The sequence below is a fragment of the Emys orbicularis genome, chromosome 7 (genome assembly GCF_028017835.1).
Source record: "Emys orbicularis isolate rEmyOrb1 chromosome 7, rEmyOrb1.hap1, whole genome shotgun sequence".
Classification (NCBI taxonomy): domain Eukaryota; kingdom Metazoa; phylum Chordata; order Testudines; family Emydidae; genus Emys; species Emys orbicularis.
Window position 1 is genome coordinate 87,506,324 of NC_088689.1, and position 27,797 is coordinate 87,534,120.

The 27,797-nt window shown below is 44.4% G+C and overlaps 1 pseudogene; it reads right to left on the minus strand.

The window, feature by feature from the left end:
- The window catches only part of LOC135881563 (inter-alpha-trypsin inhibitor heavy chain H3-like), a 120,165-nt pseudogene that overhangs the window by 86,374 nt on the left and 5,994 nt on the right, over positions 1–27,797 (minus strand).

Sequence of the window (27,797 nt, forward strand, 5' to 3'; positions counted from 1 at the left end):
GATGCATTTCCAGATGTTTGTTTCCAGCCTGATAAATATTCCATTTTGGACAAACATGGAATCTAAAAAGCAACCCAAAACTTCCAGTTATTTTTCCATATTCTCTTTGACACTTTATAAGCTCTCACTTCTTTCAGCAAACAGAGGCGATATTGACATATCATTTAGAATATCAAGTACATCATTATGCTCATATGAGCAACCCTGGGACTGGGGAAAATGTGCAGGGAGGATGTGGGAGATGTCTGTGTGATGGAGGCTGAGAGGTTAATCGCTGTGGCAAATTGCCGGCACTACTATGATGGGTCTCGCGCTTTCTCTTCTTGCCGGGGGTGGGGGGGCGGGGGATTCAGGGTGCCGTTTCTTGCCCCTGAACTAGGATATTAACTGCCCCACTAGTGTCCTAGAGGGGGGGAGTGGAGAGGGAGGGACCCGGGCCCACCCTCTACTCCGGGTCCCAGCCCAGGGGCCGTAGGGATATTGGTAAACCACTTGAATTAGCAGTTCCTTCCCCTGGGCTACTTCCCTCTCCTGCCCTTCAGCTTGTGGGGGCTTCCTGCCCTCCCTCTGCACAAGCCAGGTGTCCCTTTACCTAGGGTTTTGGTCTTCTTAGCCCACTGCAGCACTTCTCTAAACTTTCCTCTGCTTCCCTCCAAACTGTTCTCTGCTCCAATTCCTTCCACTGTCTGATTGAAGCAGGGTTTTTTTATCAGGTGACTGACTTCAGGTGCTCTAATTGGCTTCAGGTGCTCTAATTAATCTATAGCAAACTTTCTTCCCTCTACAGGGAATAAGGCTCCCTTCTAACCCTCTACTGCTGCTCTCTGGCCATGCTGTATCACATCGCTAAAACAGAAGAAAGGACTAGGTGGTGAGCAAAAGAAGAGAGTTTTGTGAAACTGATCTTACTCTTACCTGTGAGCTGGGAAGCAGCTGTTCTAACATCAGCACGGGTGTTCTTTCCCAGATCAATACAGCTGGTGATGAGAAAATTTAGCCTTTGTCAGTGGTTCTGAACATACAAAAAAAAGGAAAGGAATGTACAATATTCTAGAACTCTGTTTGGTGGAACTCTTGCAACTTGGCACTGTTTAATATTTCTTTGAAATTATGGAATACAAGGGGCAGTGTGAGGAAAACATATAACATACCTTGGGTGTTCAGTGACCATTTGAAGGGTTTAGCCAGCCTGTACCCTGAGCCTGGTTGCCAGCTGACACCTTTATCAGATAGGACACCCTATGCTGACAATGCTGCAGTGTGAGATTTAACATCAATCAAAGGCACCCAGTTGAAGAGGGGTGTGTGCATCTGTGTATATTTTGACCAGGTAGTTTATCTCCATTATAAATCTTGTAATGATCATAGGGCAATCTATACAGGTGGTTATTATATAAGAGAGTGGAGCTCAACAAGATGTGAGTGCCAGAGAATTGTCTACTTACTGCAGTGTGGTTATTGAGAACCATAATGAAAGTCCAAACTCATTTAAGAGTTGACATGTTTTTACTTTTCACTTCTCTCCTCCTCCTCCTGATCTCTCTTGCCTCATCTTCCTTTGGGGGAACCCATAGGCCCCGTGTGAGTTCAGAGGATTTACAGTTTCCCTCCACCCTCCCTGATCTTTGGGCAGAAGTTCACAGACAATGCTATAATCTCCCACAGCAGAGATACCTGAGATACTAGTTGAAAGGTTCAGACTAAACAGATGTTGCATTGATACTAACGTTTATGTTGGAATTGCCTCAGGTAGTTGCTGAGTCTTCCTCTCCTCATCATTGTGGCCAGCAATGTCGCTCCTTGAGGGTGCAAGAGAGAGAGCACAGATATACATTTGGGGGCACCTGAAGTCTCTCTTTGGTGCACACACCCCCAGGGGACAATAAACCCAGGGTCAGTCTGTTTGATGTGTTTCTACTTCCAGGCTCTGCCTTTGTCCCTTCTGAACTAACACTGTAGCATCAATTTTGTATTTAATGATAAAATAAGTAGGCAGCAAATAGGGTATTCATGCACCTGAAGTACAGGACACTTATCTGAGACTGCATCCTAAGGTTATGGTCTTGGGGTCCTGATTTCACACTAGTAACTGCACTGAAGCTTTCTTGCAGCTCATACACGGCATTGCTAGACATTGTGGGAACTTCAACAGTTGTGGCCATATCTCTGTGATGGGAAATCATCTCTTGAATGATCTGTTGCGTATGGGGGTAGAAACATAGATTCATAGATTCTAGGACTGGAAGGGACCTCGAGAGGTCATCGAGTCCAGTCCCCTGCCCTCATGGCAGGACCAAATACTGTCTAGACCATCCCTGATAGACATTTATCTAAACTACTCTTAAATATCTCCAGAGATGGAGATTCCACAACCTCCCTAGGCAATTTATTCCAGTGTTTAACCACCCTGACATTTAGGAACTTTTTCCTAATGTCCAACCTAAACCTCCCTTGCTGCAGTTTAAGCCCATTGCTTCTTGTTCTATCCTTAGAGGCTAAGGTGAACAAGTTTTCTCCCTCCTCCTTATGACACCCTTTTAGATACCTGAAAACTGCTATCATGTCCCCTCTCAGTCTTCTCTTTTCCAAACTAAACAAACCCAATTCTTTCAGCCTTCCTTCATAGGTCATGTTCTCAAGACCTTTAATCATTCTTGTTGCTCTTCTCTGGACCCTCTCCAATTTCTCCACATCTTTCTTGAAATGCGGTGCCCAGAACTGGAACAATACTCCAGTTGAGGCCTAACCAGCGCAGAGTAGAGCGGAAGAATGACTTCTCGTGTCTTGCTCACAACACACCTGTTAATGCATCCCAGAATCACGTTTGCTTTTTTTGCAACAGCATCACACTGTTGACTCATATTTAGCTTGTGGTCAACTATAACCCCTAGATCCCTTTCTGCCGTACTCCTTCCTAGACAGTCTCTTCCCATTCTGTATGTGTGAAATTGATTGTTCCTTCCTAAGTGGAGCACTTTGCATTTGTCTTTGTTAAACTTCATCCTGTTTACCTCAGACCATTTATCCAATTTGTCCAGATCATTTTGAATTATGACCCTGTCCTCCAAAGCAGTTGCAATCCCTCCCAGTTTGGTATCATCTGCAAACTTAATAAGCGTACTTTCTATGCCAATATCTAAGTCGTTAATGAAGATATTGAACAGAGCCGGTCCCAAAACAGACCCCTGCGGAACCCCACTTGTTATGCCTTTCCAGCAGGATTGGGAACCATTAACAACATCTCTCTGAGTACGGTTATCCAGCCAGTTATGCACCCACCTTATAGTAGCCCCATCTAAATTGTATTTGCCTAGTTTATCGATAAGAATATCATGCGAGACCGTATCAAATGCCTTACTAAAGTCTAGGTATACCACATCCACAGCTTCTCCCTTATCTACAAGGTTCGTTATCCTATCAAAGAAAGCTATCAGATTGGTTTGACACAATTTGTTCTTTACAAATCCGTGCTGGCTATTCCCTATCACCTTACCAACTTCCAAGTGTTTGCAGATGATTTCCTTAATTACTTGCTCCATTATCTTCCCTGGCACAGAAGTTAAACTAACTGGTCTGTAGTTTCCTGGGTTGTTTTTATTTCCCTTTTTATAGATGGGCACTATATCTGCCCTTTTCCAGTCTTCTTGAATCTCTCCCGTCTCCCATGATTTTCCAAAGATAATAGCAAGAGGCTCAGATACCTCCTCTATTAGCTCCTTGAATATTCTAGGATGCATTTCATCAGGCCCTGGTGACTTGCAGGCATCTAACTTTTCTAAGTGATTTTTAACTTGTTCTTTTTTATTTTATCTGCTAAACCTACCCCCTTCCCATTAGCATTCACTATGTTAGGCATTCCTTCAGACTTCTCGGTGAAGACCGAAACAAAGAAGTCATTAAGCATCTCTGCCATTTCCAAGTTTCCTGTTACTGTTTCTCCCTCTTCACTGAGCAGTGGGCCTACCCTGTCTTTGGTCTTCCTCTTGCTTCTAATGTATTGATAAAAAGTCTTCTTGTTTCCCTTTATTCCCGTAGCTAGTTTGAGCTCATTTTGTGCCTTTGCCTTTCTAATCTTGCCCCTGCATTCCTGTGTTGTTTGCCTATATTCATCCTTTGTAATCTGTCCTAATTTCCATTTTTTATATGACTCCTTTTTATTTTTTAGATCATGCAAGATCTCATGGTTAAGCCAAGGTGGTCTTTTGCCACATTTTCTATCTTTCCTAACCAGCGGAATAGCTTGCTTTTGGGCCCTTATAGTGTTCCTTTGAAAAACTGCCAACTCTCCTCAGTTGTTTTTCCTCTTTATAGAGAGAGAATAAATCTCCAGAAATGTAACTTGTTGTTTTCTTGTATTCTTACCATCCTGATGCAGTATGTTGTGCAGTTGCAATACTTGCAGAGTTTCAATATGTAGTATAAGGAACTGGACTAATCCCTCTGTCTTTTTATCCTCTTCCCTGCAGAACCCTGAATTCACTTAACTTTAATTTTCAATTCTGAGTGACTGGATAGGTTTAACTGATATTAGCTCTTAATAAGGATTCCCAATCTTTGTCCTCACTAGTTTTGTGCTACTAGAATGCCTGTGTATAGAGATATTGGACAAATATTTTTCTGTTATAGTGTTTGTGTTGTGTGACAAAGTTCTGACCTTGACTCTGTGGGTCCTGTGTTTCCTGACAGATTTGGCTAGCCTCAGAGGCTCACTGTGACCCTCCACATAGCCCTTCTCTCTCTGAGGCAAGGGTCACAGTCTACTGAGCCATTTTCATCATAAGCCAGCAAGGGAGATGAGGAGAAGCATCCCTCCCTTGCATAGTCTCTGTTGTCTCCCAGTATCAGTGATTAATCAGGGAGGGGAGGGGGGAGCCCGGGCCCTCCCTCTACTCTGGGCTCCAGCCCAGGGACCCTAAAATTAGCAGCTATGGAAGCCGACTTTTTGGAAATAGGACATGTACAATTCCCTGGGCCACTTCCCCACAGCAGCCCCCACTCAATATCTTCTTCACAATTACCTCAGGGCCTCCTTCCTTGCACCTGATATAGATTTGTACTGCTTCGTTCCTCCATCAGCACCGCTCCTGACACCCGCACCTCACTGACTAACTAGTTCCAGCCAGTCCTTGATTGGCTTCAGGTGTCCAATCAATCTAGCTATCTCCACTGCCTTCTAGAAGGATCTTAATTGGCCCCAAGTGTCTTGATTAACCTGGAGCAACTACCATTTGGTTACCATGGTACCAGGGATTTGTTTAGCCTGGGGCTAACATACCTGTTCCTCACTACTTTACTGTAGCCATCTGGCCTTGCCCCATCACAGTTGTTTCCTGATTGCTGTTCAATGAAAGGAACAGATACATTGCTACCGATCTGACAGTGTAAATAAGTCTAAGGGATGAGGAGAACTTGTCTGGGTCCCACAAGTATCTAAGTGAAAGGAGAGGAAACCCTGTCTAGTGCCTCTGGAAGCTGACCTGTCTATTCATCATAACTGTCTTGTATCTAATCATCCCCTCCCCACATTCTTCTCCCCACCCTCTCCAAATGCCCAGTCAAAAACTGGATGCCACAGAGGATTTACCTGATTTACTGAGGATAGTAAATCTTGAGGCCTAAACAGGTCGCGCTCTCCCTTTCAAGCATCTGTGTAGTTGAGAGAGAGAGAGAGAGAGAGAGAGAGAGAGAGGGCATTAGTTGGTCTCCCACCTCAACCTTGATGTTCTCAATTCACTGCTATGCTGGCTCTGACTTGATCAGGACTGAAATCCAAAGAGGAACATGAAAATGGAGTTACACTTATCATCAGAAGATGCCAGCTCAGCTCTCCGCTCTGCCAGACTGAGCATGGACAGGGTATACTTCATGCCCTTCACGTACAGCTCAATTCTCAAGGCTGAAGGAGAGGAATGGGAGCCATGGTCAGCAGGTTCATGAACCACCTATAACACTTCTTTCTGCCCAGACCACTCTCGCCCTCTGGGGGATGGTTTTCCCCTCATTTCCTCTCATGGGAAAACATGGAGGACAGTGGAGTCAAGAATTGGTTTAGAGTGGGGAATCCATTCAGTGATTGACAAGCAACTTGATACTCATCATTACGTTGTGCTTATGGAATGGAAAACTGTTGCCCTGAAGACTGCTCCCCTCTATTATAAATTTACTAGCTGCAGCGAACAGAGTGACTAGGTAGCTTTCCCAGCTCTGACCAGGGAATGACCCATACATATCTGGATCCCATTTCCTAAGTGAAGTCACTAGAGAGGGGACTGTGGCAGAGGCACTAGAAAAAAGCCCAGATAGCTTTTGTCATGTCCAAATGTGCCCCCAAAGGATAACAGCCCATTCTCTCCTTTTAGTTAAAGATGATAATGGGAGACACCAGAAGAAATAGACATTGTGTCCTTTTGAGAGAGGAGCAACTTCCCACACGTTGATTTTAGTGTGATGGAGGAAAATCATCACAAACCGCAGCTCCTTTACACTGGCTCTGTCAGTTGTGCAGTGGAAGTTAAAGATCCATTGCACTCTTTCAAACCACGTGAAAATTTTGGGCCATGTTGGTGAAAACAACCCTGGTGTCCTGGACCAGCGTTTCCTTCTTGCATAAGAACAGCTTCTCATTTCCACTTGGGTGTGTGAGCCATTGCTGGGTCTGTAATGATAGCAGTGCGGCCTCACAATCTTTACATCAGTCAAGAGTTTGACACTGATTAAACAGTGCTTTGAGAATATGACTAAGGTCCTACATAGAGCCACTGCTGCATACTGCGATTATACACGCCACCCAGGGCCGGCGCTTCCCCTAGGCAGAAATTCGGCGGCGGGGGGGGGGTCCTTCCGCTCCGGGTCTTCAGCGGAAATTCGGCGGCGGGTCCTTCACTCGCTCCGGGACCCGCCACCAAAGTATCCCGAAGATGCGGAGTGGAAGGACCCCTGCTGCCAAATGCTCAGAGGAGGAGCGCTGTCGCCTAGGGCGGCAAAAACCCTGACGCCGCTCCTGACGCCACCCTTCAGAAAGGGGGCCTTTGTTCTGACCTGCGTTGATAGGCACCAGGCTGCATGGTATTCCAAGCCCCAGTTCTGCTCTTATGAGCACAAGAAGCAATGCAATTAGCATACGTAAGTTTTATTCAACTAAATCATGACATCAGTGTTTCTCTTTTTGAAACAGGTAATGCCTCCTGCTAAAATATCATAAATTAGAGTAGGAATCCCATGAGCGGAACTCTTCAAAAATCTGAAAACTAGATACAAATAATAATTCATGGGCTGGACTGTGACCTATTAAAAATTACAGGAATTAAATGCTATTTCTGTCAGTGTTGTGGGCCTGACTCCCAAAAGTGGCAGATAACAGGAGAGGAATATATATGTTTCCAGAAGGAGGAAACAACGGTATCTATTAAAATCTCTAGTAATATGCCCCTATGCCCATTTACCAGTCAGACCTGTATCAGTCTGCCTTCCTTCCTTCAAACTTCTATTAAAATTCCATTGCCTTAAAGGAGCAAATTCAAAGCCTCTTGGTCCAAAATGGGGCAGAAGACACAAGAAACATATGTTGAGAAGGGGCGCACCAGAGGGAGACTGAAATAGCCAATCCTAGGATGGCAAGAAGAGAATCCATTTCAAACCTTCATGTAATTTGCAGAGTGCCTAGTTAGTATGGAGACTGGCACCATGGTTTGCTGTGACAGTTTTAGTAAGGCATTAAACAACTTAATTGCATGTCTTAGGCAGTTGAAAAGGGAATCCTGTATGTGGTGTGGCTTTGCATAGACAGTGAGAGAAGAGAACTTCAGTTATGTGCTGTGATAAGTGTGTGACTTTGGTTAATTAAGGCTTTAATTGTATTGCCAAGTCTGCAGCTAAATGGTATTTAATATCCAATATCCTGCCCTAATGACTTTTCATTGCCTGTCTGAGGCCATGTTTCAGATTTGTTTTATCATTTTATAACTTTTCTGACTAAATCAAAGAATAAAACTATCTCTTCCCTACATGAATGAGCATAAAATTAGTGACCAGGACTCAGATCCTCAAATGAATGTTGGCACCTAATTCCCACTGCAACCAATGGGAGTTAGAGGTGGGATCCACAAAGGTACTTGGGTGCCTAAGTCCAATTTTTAGGCCCCACTGAGATCCACAAAACTCCCCTTTGACTGCTGCTTACCCCTGTATGTTCCTAAACTAATTCAGTGCCGAATCATGTGCAGAGGGAGTACCCTAGATGCCTACATTTCTGCCTGTGTGCATGTGATCTGCTGCCTCACCGTAGGCGCCCAGACGCTATCTCCTGTTTATGCTCCAGACTGATCCACAAACCAGGGAAGACAGGCATTTGTCCACCTAAATTGCATGCTGGGCCTGATCAGGTAGGCATGCCCAGAGGCTGCTTACTGGATTGGGCCCATTAGGTGAGTTAACACAACAGTTGCAGATGGTGGAGGGAACCTTCCTTTATAACCTTTAGCTTAGTGGTTATGGGATGTGGGAGACGCCCAGTTCAAGTCCTTCCTCTGCCTGATGAGGAGAAGGAATTTTAACAGGGATCTACATCGCTCAGGTGAGTGCTCTAATCAATAAGCTATAGTGTCATTTAACTTTGTCTAGCCCAATTAATATATAATTATCTAATTTAAGTTGAAAAACTTCAATAGAAGAGACTGAGGGAGCCCCATATCAGGATATTCCATACCATAGTGTTTAGGGTTCTCACCTCAGATGTGGCAGATCCCTGTTCAAATCCCTGCTTCCTCTCAGGAGGTTGGGAGGGGGGGGGACTTGATTGGGTGGGGGGTTGTCTTCCACATCTTGGGTGAGTACTCTAACCACTAGGCTAAAGGTTATAAGGGAGCTGCTCTCTGTCCCTCTTTCCCCCCCACACCCCAGCTGATTTGTGTAAACTCATCTAAAAGTCCTGATCCAGTTGGTGGCATCTGAGCACACCTGTCAAATCAGGCCCATTCACCACCTAGGTGGCCTAATGCCTTTCTTACCTCAGTTCAGGGATCTCTAGCAGAGATAGGTGCTGAACTCTGAGAGAAGCGTGGGACTTAGGATACGCCCCTGTTGTCTGCATCTCCTGCTGGCTGGCTTAGGTGGCTCCTAGCATGCTGGCTTTGTGGATTGCATTCAAAGGTGCCTATCGCTTTGCCTAGGGGCCTAAAAGTTAGGTGTTGTGACACTGATCATCCTATGCCTAAGCCCCTTTTGTATATATTAGCCTAGGTACCTAAATACCTTTGAGGATCTGGGCCAAACACATTTCGATGTTGGTGAGAGATAGCTGGCTGACTTGATATTTTATGGACCTAGTGCTGCAACCCTTACTCAGATCTGAATTGTACTTACGCTTGTGGGCCTGTGCAATGGGGTTTCCACCCCACACAAGGCTTGGAGATGAAGATTAGGCCAATTAGGCCTTAACATTTCCTGGCTTTCCTCCATGTGCAGCCTATAGGTAAATTGGCATAACTTACCCCTTCAGGCCTTTTTGGGGATGAACACCGCATCACAGCCTGCTTGCATGAATCTGCACCACTCAGGAGTAAAAGATGCAAAACCCAAAGCTTTTATTTGAAAGGATATTTATCAAAATCTTTGTAGAGAGGTGAAGTGTGTAATGTAGCTCTCCTGTCTTATTTTAGTAAAGTCCGTTTGTGTGGAGGGTTGGTTATTTATGAAAGTCTATAGGTTGGAGAGCTCTTTTTTGATGTTTTCCTCATTGCTGTTTGTTCTCCTACAGGTTTTTGTATATTGCCATTCCTAATATCTGACCTGTGTCCATTTATCCTTTTACGTAGGGACTGTCCAGTTTGGCCGATGTACGTAGCAGAGGGGCATTGCTGGCACATGATGGCGTATATAACATTGGTGGACGTGCAGGTGAATGAACCGGTGATGTTGTAGCTGATCTGGTTAGGTCCTGTGATGGTGTCACTGGTGTAAATATGTGGGCAGAGTTGGCATCGAGCTTTGTTGCATGGATTGGTTCCTGAGTTAGAGTTGCTATGGTGCGGTGTGTGGCTGATGGTGAGAATATGCTTAAGGCTGGCGGGTTGTCTGTGGGCGAGGACTGGCCTGCCTCCCAAGGTCTGTGAAAGCGAGGGATCATTGTCCAGGATGGGTTGTAGATCACTGATGTTGTGTTGGAGAGGTTTAAGCTGAGGACTGTAGGTGATGGCCAGTGGAGTTCTGTTGGCTTCTTTCTTGGGCTTGTCTTGCAGCAGGAGGCTTCTGGGTACACATCTGGCTCTGTTGATTTGTTTCCTTATTTCCTCGTGCGGGTATCGTAGTTTTGAGAATGCTTGGTGAAGATCTTGTAGGTGTTGGAGCAAATGTGGTTGTACCTCAGTGCTTGGCTGTAGATGATGGATCGTGTGGTGTGTCCGGGATGGAAGCTGGAGGCATGAAGGTAGCCATAGCGGTCGGTGGGTTTTCGGTATAGGGTGGTGTTAATGTGACCGTCATTTATTTGTACTGTGGTATCTAGGAAGTGGACCTCCCATGTAGATTGGTCCAGGCTGAGGTTGATGGTGGGGTGGAAGCTGTTGAAATCGTGGTGGAATTCTTCCAGAGTCTCCTTCCCATGGGTCCAGACGATGAAGATGTCATCAATGTAGCGTAGGTAGAGAAGGGGCGTGAGTGGACAAGAGCTGAGGAAGCGTTGTTCCGGGTCCGCCATAAAGATGTTGGCATATTGTGGGGCCATGCAGGCCAGTCCTCGCCTACAGACAGCCCGCCAACCTTAAGCATATTATTGGCTGTGGCTTCTGAAGGTTTCTAAAGAAGATGGCATCAACCTGAAATAAGAGAAATGGAAATAGAATATTAGACACAGCTGAACAATCCCCATTTTACCTCTCCCATATGCTTTTATTGTCCATGTTAATATATCCTCAACTTCACCAGCCAGCTGGATCTACATGACTCTTCAAAAGGATAAAATACAGAGCCGCCTTCCCTACAGTGGATCAGAAGAAGCAAGCACAGAACTGTGGGTAGAGAACAGTAGACTCCAGCATATCCCAAAGTGTTTAGTAGAGTGAACCCCACTGATTTGCATGTCTAGCTAATCTGTATTGTTCTGGGGAAGGTTGCAGGAGACAATGCCAAGGAACTGTGGGAAACTAGACCCTGTTCCCAATCTCATAAGCATGAATAATCAGAGTAGCTGCTAATGATTGTGTTTGACAAGAGGGAGGAACTAGGCAAGGGCAGGAGAACTAGTGACTCCAGGCCTTAACAGTAAAATTCATTTAATATTGCAGATAACTGAGTCTGTGATAAAGGAAACAAGGCCCTCACTCACATAACAGAGAAGGAACAAGATAGCATGATACAGGGTAAAGATAGGGAGGGGAAAAGGATTTACTGCTGGGGGAATTCATATGGCCCGCATTTTTCTGTGCCCTTGCACAGAAAAATGCAAATAAAATCTACCGGGGGACACGGCTTCTTCCCCAGCAGCGCGTCTGTTCCAGCATGCATGGAGCAACCTCAGAGAGGGGGTCGGGGCGCTGGCCATGCATGCCTGTGTGATCACCGGCGAGGAGGGGGAAGCTGGTGGTATGTGGGTGAACAATCGAGAGAGAGACTCTGTCCCTCTCCCTTGCTACCATAGCTCACTGGTGTGGAAGAGTAGGGCTTTTTATTATGCACGAGGCAGTCTAGAGGCACAAATGTAGTAGCCCTGCCTGAGTTAATTGATTCATTCTCTGAGGCATTAGCAGCCTGACTATGTAGTTAGTAACATCGTTAAAGTTGCTGTTGATGGTTAATTGATCTCATTCTCTGAAGCAGAAATGTAGCAGCCTGACTGTTAAAGTTAATATTGTTAATGTTGCTATTGTTAGTTAACTGTTCCCATTCTCAGTCAATTTCCCCAGGAGCATAAAACCTGTAAAAGTTTTAAGGCCCCTACATTGCCAGAGTGATGTAAAGGAGCCTTATTACAAATGACAGGAAGGGAATCCTCAGCTAGGAAGATCTATGTGCTTTCTCACTTTATTTCTGTGCCAAAGTGGCACAATGGGGTTAGAATACAGCTCAGGATTTATTTTACTTACCCATTAAAAAGAAGACTTTGAGGGTAAATAAAACATTTACCAAAGAGTCAATAAAATGTCAGGACAATCAGAACGAAGCACTTCCCAAAGTACCCAGCCAGGTCCAGGACAATGATTACCAAAACTGTATCACTTTCATGTGTGAAAGTCTGAACAATTTAAAATGACATTCTACTTTTTTTTCTTTTCTGTTTGGTGTTCTGTAATGTAATTTAAATGAAAGGGTATTAGTTACCAAGTGTTTGTAACTTAACTTTCATGTGCTTAGGAAATGCTGAATAGTTATTGTGATTTTTCTGTATTGTAGTTTAAGTAAATTACCAAAACAGTTGAATCTGGTGTGATTATATTGCATTATTTTGACAAATAAAGGATGCAGAATTGTGATTTTTTTTGGGTGCAGAATTCACCCAGGGGTAAAGGATTATTGACTTTTGAAGGAGATGCTAAAATGAGAAGCTATGACCAAGTTTTGTCTTCACTGCGGTGAGTCGGCTGCTGCCGCTCCACTGTTGACTCTGCCTGCGCTTGTCATGGTGGCGGAGTACAGGAGTCGATGGGAGAGCGCTGGGGGTTGATTTATTGCGTCTAGACTAGACGTGATAAATTGATCCCCGCTGGATCGATCGCTGCCTGCCGATCCAACAGGTAGTGTAGACATACCCTGAGTCTTTGAATCACTCTGCAAATATGTTAAGACTTTCCCCTTCCACTAAAGTGCAGTGATAGGGGAGAATATGACAGTCACTAACTAGATAGTAGCAGGGTGAAGTCAGGATTGTGGGAAAGGTGTATTTGCATTGCAAGAGAATGTTAACGTGAGCAGGGCCGGCTCTGGCTTTCTGGCCGCCCCAAGCAAAAAAAAAACCAAAAACCTGCGGGGGGAGGGCTCTGCACCGCTCCGGTCGGCGGGGAGGGAAGGATGCGGGCTGCCCTGCCGGGCTTGCTGCAGGGTGCTCCCGTCCTCCACGCTGCTGCCCCCTACAGGGCGGCCGGAGCGGAACAACAACAACAACCAAAAAAAAAAAAAAGCGGCCGTGCCGCCCTAGGATTGGGCGGAATGCCGCCTCCTACAAGCTGCCGCCCCAAGCACCAGCTTGATCGGCTGGTGCCTGGAGCCGGCCCTGAATGTGAGAAGGAATGGTTGGAGCTGGTTGTTGGTCAGAAAATGCCTAGGGTCAGAGAGAAGTAAAGAGTAGTTCTTCCTTACAATGACTGCAGAGAATATATTGTTATGTGTTTATCTTTTTAGAAATGTGGTAACCATATTGTCTACACCTAAAGCCCTGCACAAACTTGGACATGCACCCTCCCCAATATGCATACAGATAAAGAAGTGAAGAAATCCCAATACTCACTCAGGGGTAGAGGGTCCGGTCTGTTTGAGGAACCTTTCATAAAGCCCAAAGAACTGAGCCTCTGGGAGTACAGGGGCAGGCAAGGGAGAGTCGCTGATTAAATGAACCCATGCTGGAGTATTCATCCTAAAATAACATGAATGGAAAGGAAATATGAGTATCAGGAAAGGAATTCTCTCCTGTATCTCCTGCCTCCTCATATACCATAATTTACATTAATAACACTGAATGATCCCACCACCTGGTAAAATCAATGTTAATGTAACTTTCTTCCATCGTCTAATAAAATCTCTATTGTTTCATCAACAGAAATTTCAATCAATTTGGGGAACTGGGCTCCTGCAGACTCTTAAATTCTCATATCAGCTAAATGGGCAAGAGAGAGGAAAAGCAGTGAGCCCCATGACTCCCTAATCCCTATATGGCATCAGCTCTCCCACCATGTGCTTTATTTCATCAGCCATTCTTCTTGGTCTTGGTCCCTACCAAAGGAGAAAATAAACTCCATTGAATCAGGGATGGAGTGTTACATTACTCGTGGGCAAAGGATTTTAGGGAATAATCTCTTTACAAGTGATTGAGATCTTTGGAGGAGCTCTCAGTTGACCCTTCCCCAAACTGCACTGTAGAAATACCTTTGTAAGTACGTTGTCCTCTTAGTAGAGCTGTTCCTCGCCCCCTGCCTACCATACAGTCCCAGTGAAATACAGAGAGCAAAGTTGAGATCACACTAAACATGTGTAAACTGCTGCATTTTCTGTTCCTAATTCCCTTCTTTTCTCACTCTTGAGAGCATCATAAACTAGAAAAATGGGTCCCAAGCTCCAGATGTGGGCATTCCCAGACTTTGCTGGGATCCAGGCAGGACACACACTCCTGGCTAAGGAAGAGTTTTTTGAATAGTGCTGCATCCACATTTTCAGAAAGATGGGGGCCCTGTTCCATACATGTACCTGAATCCCTACAGCCCCCAAAGTACTCTAACCTAGGGCAAGGAGTATGCTAATTGCCAGAATTACCTGATGACTGAGGATGGATCTGGCTTTTTGAAAGGTGAAGAGAGTTCATTTGGCAAGAAAAAGTATGTGAGGGGCCAAAAAGTTGCTGAAAATTGGGTGTGGACACGTGGTCTGGCCCTTGATGGAGCCTTCATCCTAAATGAAATGGAAACAACAAAATGTTAGGAATGGGTAGGGCACTGAGAGGAGTCTATCGATTTAGGGTTGGAATACACAGTATGTTTATTATTCTGTTCCTCTGTGTAAAATGACAGACAATATCCCAATGAGTTCCTAATAAGAGTATTTTACCAATAACCAAAGCAATTTATGAACTGTGGGTTTAAGGACTGCTGTGAACAGTAGAGGAGTTAAAGGATTGCTGACTCCAGCATTGAGCAGGAAACCTGATTTAAAAGGGTGGCTTAATGAGTTTTTGAGGCACCTAAAAATATTATTTTAGGAAGGGATCTCTGAGAGGAACCCAGACATTTAACCACTCAACTGTTAGGGGGTTCAGAAGAAGACATGCGACACTATACACTAAGCAGAGCTGCCTGCAGGATTATGTGTGAAGATGTCAGTGGCCTACATGGTATTCTGAGGCTTTTTGGCTACACTATGTGGCTCAAACTCTGACCTTTTCCCCTGTCACTCCCCCCCCCCCCACACACACACTCTGTCACTCTGTACAGTGTGGTACAATGTAAAACTTTTCTTATCTTCTTACCAAGAATCCAACATGGACTTCAGGTAGTCCATCGTCCACTAATGGGTTCTGAGACCTTAATTGAATAAAAATAGAGAAATTTACATTAGACATTAGGGAAATCTTCCATGCGGTTAAAGAGAGATGATCGGACAATGGGAGTATCTTGTCTTCTGAAAGTGACCAGTGCCAGATGCTTCAGAAGGAATGAACATTACTGGGCAATTTCAAGTGTTGTACAGTCCCAGTTTCTAGCCCTAGAGGTTTAGGATACCTGGAGCATGGGGATTGAGTCCCTGACCATCTTGACTAACAGCCACTGATGGATCTATCCTCCATGAATTTATCTAATTCTTTTTTGAACCCAGTTATACTTTTGGTCTTCACAACATCCCTTGGCAATGAATTCCACAGGTTGACTATGCATTGTGTGAAGAAGTACTTCATTTTGTTTTAAATCTACTGCCTATTAATTTCATTGGGTGACCCCTTTTTCTTGTGTTATGTGAGAGGTAAATAATACTTCCCTACTTTGATAGATGGATAGAGAGATGTTGTGGTGATTGGTGCTATATATATAGAAGACAAGATATATATATTTAGGCTCACTGGCTAGACAGAGGATTATTATTGACTTTTGAAGATAGGACTGTTTTTCAGGTTGGTACTCATCTCACTAGTGATAGGGCAAAGGAATTAATTAAACAATGAGGTGATCTCTGCAGCTGAAGATAGCCTTAAAACTGTTCCCATATCTCATACAATATCCCTCTGTTTAAGAGACTGATTAAGTCCTATTTAAGGTTTTTCCCAGCAAACAAACCCAGTAAGTTAATGCGACAGTGGAGTAGGCTCTGCTGCTTTCTTTAGGACAAGTTCAAAATTAGGTTTGTAGCAGTTGGAAAGGCATTTAGCAGCTGCCTTTTCAATGCAGTTAATATGATCATGAAATAAATTAAAAACCAGCATTGTAAACCAAGAGTCAAATAACTTCTGAGCAATTCTTACGGCATTAACTCTCTCAGAGTCCTTATTTCTATAATGAAGTTAATAGTCCTTCAATATAAAGAAAAGTCAGACTGTGAAGCCCTTGGTGCTGCTCCTTGAACAATCCTTTGCCAGATCTACCCATTGTGCCCACAGAAGTGGAAAATACACAGGCTACTGCACTAGGATTATAGCGGAGGTGCTTTAGGTCACCTAATCAATGTCTTTGCAATCCATAAAACAGGGAGTGGGCACAAGTGAGGGGATAGTGAAACAACTAGATTTTAACTTGCAAGGGGTAACCCATCTTATAATGGACACAGATACCACTAATATGTGCATATATGGGATAAAGTAAGCCTCACTGTTATTGAATTTATAAGACACATAACAATACATGACATGGACTCCTGGATTAGTATGGGGAGAATTGTTTAACGGCTATAAATTTATTTTCCTAGATTATTTCAAGCAGGATGGATTTTATTCTGAGTCTTTTAAGATCTCATAATTTGAAGTAGAACTGATGTTAATAAAATACATTATGAAGAGAACTGAGTGGATTAGGGGATTGATCCTCAGAACATTGCTCTTTATATGGGCCAGATCAGTATTGAAAGCAAGCCGATGGCAAAGCTGGGGACTAGATCTCAGAAGTCTGGCTCTCAACCCCCAGCACTAACTACAATGAAAATATCCACCCGAACAACAAATGATCCACGTTAAAACCCCCATGACTGAAGGAGTTGAAATCACTGGTGTAAGTAGACAACAGACAGTTTAAAAAAGAATAGACACGAAGTAATGTTCAGGTATGCCTGAAATGTCTTGAAAGTCAAAGCTGATGTTTGATTCAGCATTCTGTCTATCATTCCTGCCATACTAGGTTAAGATTCTTTTCAGGCTTTTCTTTGTTAGATTTGTTTTCATTTGGAATCATCTAGGTTCAAAGTTACAGGAATAATCTATCTAATGCCCACGAAGAACTAGGCTGAAACTCTTGTGGCCCCACAACTCCATTCATAAAAAAACTCACACAGTTCTATTATATTGGGTACATGAAAAAATTCACTTACTTCTGAGGTCTGAATGCCAAATCTTGAACTTATGTAAAAAACTGTCAAAATTGCTGCAGTACAGCACAGCACCAACTGTCTCTCTCTGAGGCCAAGTTGAGCACTGACTTTTGTCCATTGCCTCAATAGCTTTGCTTGGGCTAGAGGATGTCACAATGAAGGATGTGGTGCAATTGCCATGACAACCAGGTGTTAACTCACAAAAAGGGGGTGATGTAGTGGCTGTTATGTATGTGTGCATCCCTGCCTGCCCTGCCCATTTGTTTATGAGTATATGCCCTCTCTAGAGTCTAGCCCAAAAAGATAAATAAAAGCTCCAATTTTAGGGAGAACTGGTGGTAATTCTCTTTTTGCTCAAGTGACAGAGGCCTTTTTGGAGCTGAAGATCCCGAGTTCTGCTTCCCATGCTTGGCTAACAGCTGGCATCTCTGGTGTCTGTCTGCAGTCAGCCCTGGTTCAGTAAAAGTAGTTCATCACATAAGGTGTAGTTCATCACATGACAGGTAGCTATAGAGAGGAGGATAGATCAGGAGATCTGGGTTCTTTTTATGGTTCTGCTTCAACTGACTGTGACTTGTAGAAATTGCTTAACATCTGTGCCCCAGGGACAGACTACAGATAATATTTCAATTATCTACTTTGTCTTTTTAAGTAAAGTACCTGCTGAAGAAAAGCATTATATATCTTTTTCATCAAGCTATACATTGTACAAATACGTTTATAAACTGACAACTGCTCTAAATATCAGATATTAAAGCAATACCCTAATTAACTCTTTCTGATCCTTTCATCATCAAATATTGAAGTGCCAAACATTAATTAAGCAACAGAACACCCTTGTGAAGTAATTAATTATTATTAACCTCATTTTGGTGGAGTGAGTGTAAGTGGTGTAAGGGAAGTCAGTGACAGAGGTGGGAACTGAATTCAAGTTTTGACTTTCACACCCCTGCTCTAACTACTAAAAAACACTGATATGGTCTTAAGACATTTTGTGTTACTGATTACAGGTTAACTGACCTTACTTTTAAAAATAAAACTGCTCCATGGATGTGATATCTCAAACTTTACTTAGCACATACTACGTAGATATGTAATACATGAAATGCTGTAGCAAGAGCGTCTCTCTTTTGGCTTTAAAACATATAATTAAGCATTGGTCTCTGCTGCTATGGGTCTTACCAGAAGATACAAAAAGATCTGATGTGATTTCTACATTCTTGCCAGAAAGCACCACATATGAGATTGCCGAACATGATGGGTGTGATCAAAGACGTGAGCCCCACTAAACATTAGTGCCCCGCCTTAACTTTTCTGAAAGCCAGAGGTGCATGGTTCTGCAGTGATTACAAGGAAACTGTTGAAGTAGAACTTGTTGCCATGGAGCTGCTGACACAGAGGTTTCAGGAGTGTTCCAGAACTTGGAGCTGAAGGAAATGGATTGTTGTGGCTGGATTCTTAGGAGGGGTTTTTCCTCTAGGGTTCAGCAGTCTGGTGTGTTGGGAGCTGTTATTCCCACAAGTGCTTGTCCTAATTTGTGCCCACAGCTTCTGCAAGCAGTGGCTGGTAAAGAGCCTTATCTGCCAGAACCGAGGTCATGTAATAGATGATTCTGCTTCTTTCTGTGCAGGAAAGTAAGTACAGATGTTCACTTAGTCTAGTCGCAAAACACAGTGTGGAGCAGATAGGTATTCTCTCCATTTTAAAGATGGATAAACTGCGGCACAGTGAGAATTAATACTGATAAATAGCCTATTAAATATCAAACATGAAATGTATCACCTTTTTATTTATCTGCAGAACTTTTTATGTATCTCATGTAATAGAACTGTCATATTCACATGTACATTAATCAATGATATAATGCTTCCCTCTCTTAGTTTCTCCAAGTCTTTCTCCCAGTATCCTAGTTTATTATTTATTTATATTCTTTGAAAAGAACACAGAAAACAAGAAAAAAATTGTCTATTTTATTTTTCTATCACAACTTAATATTTGTCAAAAAAGAACATGAAATCCCTGATAGCACAGTACGAACTGTCATACAGAGCTAGTAATTTCACAGGCTGTTAGTACTGCTTCCTCTCTCTAGTGTTTCAATTCTTTTTTCTGACTCTACATTGTTTTTAGTTTCTAATTTTATTTTCACTTTTTTGTCACTTTTGCAGAGATATGCACATGACCCCTGAAAGCACATATTTGTTGTAGTTGTGTGCTTTTTCAGATATCCAAGTCGTGTAACTTACAGAGTGACTTTGTGTGGTAACATGCTGAAAAACTTAATACATTTTAATTCAACAACAAACTAAACAGAATGACTGATGGCTGCGGAGCTGGGAAGATGGCAGAATGCAACTCATTCATCAGAATAGCTCGATATTAATAGATTATAAACAAATGTTCTCTATTACTAACTGCTGTTGGCAAGAGATTTGTGTAGCTGTCGGTGTGGGCATCATGGCAAACTTTAATAAAAGTCATAGAAAGGTCATAGTTATGTTAAAAATAACCAAATTTGGTTGTATCCAAATTAATCCCTTTAACTTTATAACAATAGTATTCATCAGATACCTTTTCCCTACCAAAGCACTCAGCATACAGTACAACTGTATTGTTCAGTTACATTACATATTTATGTATGCACACGTGTGTGCGTGTGTATATATATATATATATATAAAATAAATAAAATTAAAGCCTTTACGAAAAATAGAAATGTAATTTCTAAGATATAAACAATTTTGATTGAAAAAGATGTTGAGAAGATAACAACCCAGAAGAAAAGATGGGAGAGAGATTTGGAGAAAGAAATTGATCTGCACGAGTTTGGTATATGTGTGGGAAAGGGGATATTCATCTTCAATTTGTGTAGCTCATAAATAAAATGTATATAAATTTAGTGTGTAAATGACATTAGACTTCAGTTAAGAGCCATCATATTGTTGCTGCTAGAGAAAAGCTCTGTTAGAGAGATTGTGGGGGAAATGGGAACATACTTGCACACGTGGTAGTTGTGTCCAGGAATTAGAAAGTTTTGAGAGGAAATTATTAAAGAGATCCATCTTATGACAAAATGCTGGCTTCTTAGAGATCCCCTGACCTCCTTACTTAATGCTCCAGTAAAGGATCTGCATTTTAAACAGAATGACAAAGTATTTTCTTCTTATTGCTAGCAGCTAGACTTTGTATTGCACATTACTGGAAAAATGTGACTCCTCCTCCTATGGAATTGTGGTATATAAATAGGGTGTGTTATATAAGAAAGTAAAATGTGGACTGTCCTTGTAGTGGAAAAGCTTTCACACCAAGTACTTACACAAGAGAAACTCCAGAAAGAGGATAGGTTTTTAGAAATTTGGTCATCCTTTTTAACACACTCGGAGGAGGAGAACTCAGTCAGCAAACCAGAATCTTTAGCCAGGTTCTCTGAATATTAATCTAATCCTGAAAAAGTAATAAGTAATGTATAATTAGTATGATTACAACCAGTAATGTAACTTTGCCTTAATACAAAAAATTCAAAAATACAAATAAATTAAAAGAACCAAAATATTGACAGTTTTTCCAGCACTTATGGAATAAACTTGTCTCCAGTGGTTTCAGGAAGACCAGGATGAAATGGTTAAGTCAGATCACCAGTGGTATAAGAACAGTAAGAAAAATGTATGCGCAGTGCTAAAAGTGGTGAGCTCTGGACACTTTCCTTTTCCTAGAAACACTTCTTGGTACAGTAAATCCACACTTAAAGTTGTCCCGTTAACGTTGCTGATCAATTAGGGAACATGCTTGTTTAAAGTTGTGCAATGCTCCCTTTTAACGTCGTTTTAACTGCCTGCTTTGTCCACTGCTTGCAGGAAGAGCAGCCCGTCGCAGCTAGCTGGTGGGGGCTTGGAACCAGGACGAACCGGCGGCCCCCCCATCAGCTCCCTGCTCCCCTAAGTTCCCTGTGCTGCAGCCGCCCAGCAGGCTATCAATTGCCAGCAGTTCAGCTGTCCCTCCCCCACTGCCATGTGCTGCTCCTGCCCTCTGCCTTGGAGCTGCTCCCAGAGACTCCTGCTTGCTGTGCGGGGGGGGGAGGAAAGGGAGGGCTAATGTCAGGGTGTCCCCCTCCCCCCTGCTCCTGTACCCCGCTTACCCCTTGTCAAGGCTGCTTCCCCACTCTGAACTTTAGGGTACAAATGTGGGGGCCTGCATGAAACTTCTAAGCTTAACTACCAGCTTAGATCTGGTCCGCTGCCACCACTCCCAAAGTGCTAATTCCCTTCCCTGGGTAGCCTTGAGAGACTCTTCACCAATTCCCTGGTGAATACAGATCCAAACCCCTTGGATCTTAAAACAAGGAGAAATTAACCATCCCCCCTCCTTTCTCCCACCAACTCCTGGTGGATCAAGATCCAACCCCCTTGGATCTAAAAACAAGGAAAAATCAATCAGGTTCTTAAAAAGAAGGCTTTTACTTAAAGAAAAAGGTAAAAATCATCTCTGTAAAATCAGGATGGGAAATAACTTCACAGGGTAATGAAACTTAAAGAGCCCAGAGGACCCCCCTCTAGCCTTAGGTTCAAAGTTACAGCAAACAGAGGTAAACACCCTAGCAAAAAGTACATTTACAAGTTGAGAAAACAAAGATAAAACTAACACGCCTTGCCTGGCTGTTTACTTACAAGTTTGAAATACGAGATCCTTGTTCAGAAAGATTTGGAGAGCCTGGATTGATGTCTGGTCCCTCTTAGTCCCAAGAGCGAACTCCCCCAAAACAAAGAGCACAAACAAAAGCCTTCCCCCCACCAAGATTTGAAAGTATCTTGTCCCCTTATTGGTCCTTTGGGTCAGGTGTCAGCCAGGTTACCTGAGCTTCTAACCCTTTACAGGTAAAAGGATTTTGGAGTCTCTGGCCAGGAGGGATTTTATAGTATTGTACACAGGAGGGCTGTTACCCTTCCCTTTATAGTTATGACACCCCTTCTCCATATAGAGCAGGGAGGGGACACAGATGGAGAGACAGAGAGTGCCTGGGGCAGCAGCTGCTGTCTCAACTTCCTGATCCACTTAAAAAGACAATGCACTTAAGACTGGGTCAGCTTACTTAAAGGGGCAGTGTGCATCTCTCTCTCTCTCTCCCACAAACAAGGTGTGTGTCTGTCTCTGTCTGCTATGCTGTCTCCCCTCCCTCCTGTTCATGCTGCCTTGTGTGAGAGGCTACATTAACAACAATGTGTTAACCCTTGAGGGTTCAGCCAAGTGCTAGTTCATCATTTAGCAGCAAGGCATTCCCTGGGAAATATCCCTCCCTCTTCCACCCTCTAACTTCACCACCTCAACCAAGCTTCACAATCATCATAGCTGTGAACAGTATTAAATTGTTTGTTTAAAACGTATACTGTGTGTATATCTATATAATATATAGTTTTTTGTTTGGTGAAAAAAATTTCCCTGGAACCTAACCCCCCCCCCCCCATTTAAATTAATTCTTATGGGGAAATTGGCTTCGCTTAACATTGTTTAGCTTAAAGTCGCATTTTTCAGGAACATATCTACAATGTTAAGCGAGGAGTTACTGTACACCTTGCACCTAGAAAGTGATGGCCATTCATATGTAAGCATTTGTTAACAGTTATTGCATCATGGCATCTGAGATTATTTCTTGGCATCTGTTAACTTTTAGTACCTTCTTGGATATGTAGAAAAATAGAAACAATTAAAAATTCTATTTGGACAATTCCTAGCAAGGCAGCAACAAAATGGAGGATTGTGAACAATTCGGACAAGAAGGGCAATAAAGAAAGCAGACAAATAAATGCAACTGTGATGGGATGTTCACCCCACACGTTCCTTGAAAGGGTTAATGCAGACTGTGAAGAGGGCTAATTAACCCAATAGGCCACAGCGGAGAGCAATCAGGTGACTAAGCAATCCACTGATTGAATGAGGAAGCCAGCTGAGGAGGGGATTATAAAGGCTGGCAATTGGCAGCAAAGGAGTGGAAAGTCTGTAGTCACTCCCTGGGAGAAGGGAGGTGTGTTTGGGCTGGCAAACCCAGTGAGAGGAGAAGCCAGGACAGGGCTCAGGGAAAGGCAGTAAGGTCTAGAAGGGAACAGGCTTTGATTGCTGGCTAGAGGGTCCCTGAGCCAGAACCCAGTGTAGCGGGCTGGCCCGTGTTTCCTTGCCAGCCATTGAGGGAGCAGCACTACAAGGCAGTGAATGGGAAGACTGCTTAGGACTGCTGAAGGAAGTCTTTGGTACCCCAGAAGAGGAAAACAAGAAGAGTGACTGGTTGGCATCATAAAGAGGCAGCAACAGCTCATAGTGTGATAGAGGGGATGCAGACTCAAAGAGAGGTGGAGAGACAGTGGGCAACTGCAGAAAGAGGTGATGCTCTTGCAAGCTATTCTCCAGAACCTCCAAGAGGAGGTGCCATCTTAGTGGTGTGTGGAACCCCTCATCACAGCATCTTTTATTTATTTAAAGAAATAGTATTCTTCTTCAAGTGCTTGTTCATGTCCATTCCAATCAGGTGTGTGCACGCCGTGTGCACGCCAGCCAGAAGATTTTCCCCTTAGCAGCATCCGTAGGGTCGGCCTGGGTGCCCCCTGGAGTTGCGCCTTCCTGGCATCCAATATGCAGCCCTGCTGATCTGCCATCCCCTCAGTTCCTTCTTACCGCCGGTGACGGCTAGCTGGAACAACTGTTGCTCTTGCATTGCAAGCGTTTTTGGCAGGGTCCACTTCAGTTTTCATAGTTTAAATAGTTAGTTATTAGTCATAGTTGTTGTAGTTGTTAAGAGTTCTTGGGGGTTCCCCCCAAACAACGTTTTCCCTGGTTCTGGGGTATGCCCCGGTCCCTAGGTTTCAAACTCTGCGAGGACTGTGGCAAGTTTATGCCGAAGAGTGACCCGCAGTCTTCCCATCTACGGTGCCTCGGGGAGAGCCACCAGAAGGACAAGTGCAGAATCTGCAAGAGATTTCACCCTAGGACCCTTAAAGACATCAAAGGCTGAAAAACCTGCTAATGGTAGCAGCACTCCAAGCGCAATCCGACTCGGGGTTGGCAGAATCCACGCTGAGCACTTCCTCGTCGGTCCGCAGTGCTCCGGTGCTGTTGGTGCACTAGCCGGTGCCGAAGAAGGACCCTAAGGACTCATGGCACTGCCACGGCTCCACCCCAAAGAAACCTTCTTCTGTCTGGCACTGTTCTCAGTCCCCGGTGCCACAGAAGAAGAAAAGGCCGGATAGGCGTCGCTCTCCCCCTCCAAAGACCAAGGGACCTGCAGCATCGAAGCACCTATTTTGAGCCAGGTCACCTCGTCTCTCCCACCTTCCAGGGTCTTGTTGACTCCTGCCCCATCTTGGGTACAGTTGAATCTGAACCCCTCAATGGTCTCTGGACCGCCAAGGGGATCACCTCCAGCTCCCCTCAACGCCAGAGGCATTTGAGGTAGCCAAGGACCTTATACGCCTCACGGTGCCTTCCTCCCTGCAGAGGAGAGACAAGCTCTGGGAGGGAGTTTTGGGTGCAGCAAGGGGCTCAGGGCTGGGGCAGGAAGCTGGGGTGCGGGCTCTGGGAGGAATTTTGGGAGCAGGAGGGGGCTCCAGGCTGGGGTAGGGATTGGGGTGCAGGAGGGGGTGAGGGTTGTGGGCTCCAGCTGGGAAGTGCTTACCTCGGGCGGCAGTGCAGCAGGTCTAAGGCAGGCTCCCTGCCTTCCCTGGCCCCATGCTGCTCCTGGAAGTGTCTGGCATGTCCCTGCGGGGCGGTGAGGGGAAGGTCAGGGAGCTACACATGCTGCCTGCTGCCGCAAGTGCCGCCCCCGCAGCTCCCATTGGCCAGAGTTTCCAGCCAATGGAAGCTGCAGAGTCAGTGCTTGGGGCAGGGGCAGTGCATGGAGACTCCTGCACCCCCCGCAGGGGCCGCAGGGACATGCCAGCTGCTTCTGGGAGTGGCGTGGGGCCAGTGCAGGTAGGAAGCCTGCCTTAGCCCCGCTGCACTGCCAGACTTTTAGTGCCTAAAATCTTCCAGTTTGGCTTTAGTAGCCTCTGGGAGAGGGGGCGAGATTCCAGGAGGCTCCCAGTGAAACCGGGAGGGTTGGCAACCCTATTGAGACAAGCTATCAGCAAACTACCTACATGCTGAAATTGGTAAGGAAGGCCGTCTTGGGGAGCTCCACATCAAAAAAACCACTTCCTTAGACACACTGGCACAATTGACAGCTCGACTGGTGATGACGTTGTGGGCAAATCGAGGTGTCACTTTGCTATCAATTTTCATGCTGTAGATATCTATGCCATTGAAGATCTGAAGAATGAAAGAGAAACCCTGGTTACAGTGAAAAATCTGTGCTAATTATTCTAACTCCATTCTACAGAATCATGCAACAATGGTAATCACAGAAAGAGTAGCTGTCTTCCAATACGGGGCAAGGAACTTTATTAGAATGAGGAAAGCTAAGTTACCCCTATAGCTACTGTCTCTTTATTTAATATATTGTTTAATGAGGAGAGAGATAGGTGGGCAAAAGCCCTGGTGCTTGATGAGCTAAAGTCTGTCTACATTACAACAGCAACAATTTTTTTATAAGCAATTTTTTTGACACTCCTCTAACCTTGTAACAAAAAAACATAGTTGGGTTGTGTCCACAAAATAGCTTTTTCCCCCTCACAACTCAACCATGTTTGTGTGGCTGCATTAACCAGACTGTTTAGCCATGTTTGGACAAGCACATTCTGGAAAATTCTGGGCAGCTTGCCCATAGTACTTCAGCAAGAGAGAGAATGCATGGATGACATGCACAGAGAACCGCACCAGCAACACCCCGGGCAATGGATTCTGGGATGGTCTCCCCCACAGAGTGCTCAGAGGAAGGAGGCTTGATCAAACTGGCTACACAAACATGCTGGAGCTGAGGGTGCGGCTGCGCCCCCTGGCTTGAAGTGGTTTCCATCATATACAGGGTTTACAGTTTGGTTCTCAGCACCCCCACTATAAAAATCGTCCCACCACCCCTGTACACCAGTAGGGGGAGGAGGTCCTGTCTGCATAGCAAATGCTAAAGAGTTACAGGAAGATAACCATGTGGTACCCTACTCTGCAGGGAAGGGGAGAAACACTGCTAGCAGCCATCATTACTGACTGCATATTAACTGTGTTTTATGTGGACGTAGATCTCAGGTAGAGCCCACCAAGTCAATAAGTGGTTAAGGACTCTACATCATAACAGGGTCAGATATGCATTATAACTTACTCACAGACCTCCAAATGAGCCAAAGTCATTTCTGATAAAGGGATTTAAACCCATAATAAGAGCATGAGAAGTAACAGCACCTTACACCCCAAAAGGCCTTAAACTCACCCTGTTGGGTCATGGGAGCACTTACCACATCACTGGTGCTTCGTTTCTGTAAATTAAAATAAAAAGAAATTAATATAAATTTCCCACAGCTATACTTATCTTGGCCATAGAGGTGAAGTAGTGGAGGACAAGTCACTCCCCAGCCATCTCCTGCATTTATTTCTAACTGCTTAAGTATATAGCTACTCTTCAGTCAGGGCTGGCTCTGGCTTTCTGGCCGCCCTGCGGCAGCCAGAACAGCAAAAAAAAAAAAAATGTGGCACAGGGGGACTCCCTGCCCTTGCAGATGTGCCCCGGCTAGCGGGGGGAGGGGGAGGGAGCGGGGGGAGAGAGAGAAGGGGGGCGGCCAGGGCTTCAGCGGGGCGCTGCCACACGACCCCTCCTGCCGTGCCCCCTGCCGGGAGGGCTCCGCACCACTCCGGTTGGCTAGGAGGGAAGGACAAGGGCTGCCCTGCAGGGCGCTCCCATCCTCCACGCCGCTGCCCCCTACAGGGCGGCCGGAGTGGAACAACAACAACAACAACAACAAAAAGCGGACGTGCCGCCCTAGGATTGGGCGGAATGCCGCCTCCTACAAGCTGCCGCCCCAAGCACCAGCTTGTTCAGCTGGTGCCTGGAGCCGGCCCTGTCTTCAGTAGAACTTCACAACTCATTTTTGTTTGCTGTGTTTTGTAACCAGGCTGCTCCTGGGATATTAGAGACACATGGTGGGTGAGGTAATATCTTTTATTGGACCAGCTTCTGTTGGTGAGAGAGAAGTGTTTAAGATTACACAGAGCTCTTCAGACCTGAAGACGAGCTCTGTGTAATCTTGTCTGTTTCACCAACAGAAGTTAGTCCAATAATAGATATTACCTCACTCACTTCACTCTCATTTTGTCATCCTGCTTGACCCAAAATTCTCACAAGAAAGCCCCTGCAGTCACATGCTGCTGGCTTTCCTGGATTCCCTTTGAGGAAAAAACAACTGATAGGAGGTGAAATGAGTGCAATTAACTTCTATCCCTACCCCCAGCCATGCTATATCCGCCAAGTAGACAAAATACTTGTCAGTCTAAAGAAAACTAAAAATATGAATTTTCTCTCCCATTATGACGTGTCCATTTAAACAACTGTTTGTGGTTACCATCAAAATGTTTGTAATTGCAATTGGGAGGTGAGACAGTGGTCAGCATGATCACAAACAGGTAGGGAAGTTTGAATATGAAAAACTCATGAGAAAAATATGAAATTTGAATATGAAAAACTT